The sequence below is a fragment of the Triticum dicoccoides genome, unplaced genomic scaffold (assembly GCF_002162155.2).
Source record: "Triticum dicoccoides isolate Atlit2015 ecotype Zavitan unplaced genomic scaffold, WEW_v2.0 scaffold90157, whole genome shotgun sequence".
NCBI classification, from domain to species: Eukaryota; Viridiplantae; Streptophyta; class Magnoliopsida; order Poales; family Poaceae; genus Triticum; species Triticum dicoccoides.
The window spans coordinates 7,480-9,629 of record NW_021308892.1 but is presented as its reverse complement, the minus strand read 5'-3'; the positions used below and the strand labels follow the sequence as shown (position 1 = coordinate 9,629).

General features: G+C 40.4%; 1 long non-coding RNA gene across 1 annotated transcript; it reads left to right on the top strand.

The window, feature by feature from the left end:
* The first annotated feature begins 299 nt into the window (after positions 1-299).
* LOC119348368 lies at positions 300-845 on the top strand. Its single transcript, XR_005168905.1, has 2 exons — positions 300-396; positions 542-845. It is a non-coding gene; the product is annotated as an uncharacterized LOC119348368 (long non-coding RNA).
* The last annotated feature ends 1,305 nt before the right edge of the window (positions 846-2,150 follow it).

The window sequence follows — 2,150 nt, the reverse complement described above, 5'->3', positions numbered from 1 at the left end:
CACTCTATACCATGTCCAATGTGCTAGTACTCAAATGATATGGTATTTAATACTAGATTTGAGATGATACCGCATTTAATGGCACAAACTTAAGAATATCTTCTAAATTTATATTTGCATAGATGGAAAGATAGCATCCATGAAATGGATACCATCTTATAGATAGAACCATATTTTACAAATTAATTATAGTGAGACGGCCAAATCTTTGTGATCTCATTTTGAGTAAGATGGGAGTAAATATTCTCTAGCAATTAGTCTATATATAAAGATACAATGCTTCTATACGCCCAGACCGAGTCAGGAGTAAGATGTTTGTGTCTTCTCTTATGGAAGGGAAAGCTATTCTTCTTTGCCTTATGGTGCTTGTGCACGTAGGAAATTCCATTCATATTGGTAAGAAATCGATCTCCCCATCCCTATATATGGTTCCGTTCTCCTATCAACCGAAGTAGGATAATATTGTCACTTAAACATCATGAATATTTTCATATTTTTTTCCAATTTGGACTTTTTTTATGGTGTGTGTTTTTCTTTACAGATAAATGCAAGTATAGAGTTCACCCGCAAAGAACAACATGCAAGGATGTAACTGCTTCTATCGGCCGTGAGTGCAATCTGTCAAAATGCCAGGGGACCTGCAAAGATTTGTTTGGAGCGGAACTCACAGCCTCATGGTGTATCAACCCCGTCCCATACTATTGGCATTGTAGGTGTCGTATCTGTTTGTAGAGTTGCACTGAACAATCATGTCGAAAAATGGACAAATGATGTGATCCAATAATAAAATCTTCCAGTGACATGCATCTAAGAATACATAACGATTGCCAAATTTAGGTGTTCTATTCGATTTTGTCATGTGCAATATTGATCTGGTAATTTTAGGTTTGCATGGCCTCGTGATTTATAAGTTAAAAATAACCAACCTTATACGACATGAATGAATTGACCTAACTATACCGGCAGTCCCGTTTCTGATGGGCCCAGAACACAAGGAAGTAGTATATATTTCTCTAGTCGGTGAGTATGTTTAGTGGTAGAAACTTGTAGGATCAGATATCGACCAGAGCAATGTCCTAAAAAAAGATATCGGCCAGAGGGGGTGAATGTGAATTGAATAATTTTAGCAATTTCTTCAAAACAGATAGAAGACCAGAGATATAGATTATTAAAATCTAAAGGATATTGGCGAATGGAAGAATAACTCAATAAGAAACTATACAACTTAGTAGCATGCGAGGCAAACTAGTAAGATACAAGTGCATAAATGCCTACTGGCGGCGTTTAAAAAATGTATTTAGTGGCAATAGATGCCGTTGCCGCTAGTGTAACAGCAGTGGTAAGTTGGTACTAACATCCACACCCAACGCCAGATGCATATCTCTCATCTGTGGCGTTTGGCATGCGACGCCACTAACTAACAAATTATAAGTATTGCACCATGGACAGTAGATGCCAGTAATATAAGTCATGTGCCATGTGGCTGATGCTCGCTTTGTCCTGTGGGTCCATATGTCAGTAAACACCTACTGTCAGATAACCCAGCATGTTACACTAATCTAGTTAAAACATTAATTAAACTAAACCTTACTCAAACATTAATATTAAACTAGTTGGCTTCCACATTTTACACAGATTTGAACAACAGTATTGAAATCACAAAATTAAATCTAACTAAAACTAAAAGGTGCGCCCGATTCCTCGCCTGCACATCGTCATCCGAGATGGCGACAACGGCCTAATGGTCATAAATGGAGCTTAAGTGCACCACATTGGATGGAGGAGCAGCCGGAGCAGGAGTTGGCTGGCTCAGCTCCTATAGCATCTCGTTGGGAGGAAGCGACTTGAATATCGCCTGAACCTAAGGAAGTGTGTGCGACATCGACAGCTCCTTTGCGTTGTGGCATGTTGGAGGCAGTGGCGGAGGTAGCACTGCTACGAAAACCCCTATAGGCAACCACTTAATAGTGCTGCGGGTTAGTAAGGCAGCCCTACTGCTACTTAGTAGTAGTGCGGATAAAAACAGCGCGCTATCGGTAGAGAATAGTAGCAGCGCGGGCATAGATAAACGACACTACTACTAAGTGCTCCCCACCGTGCCCCCAGCACAGGTCAGTAGCATGGGCTGTTGAAGACCAACAAGTATAGGG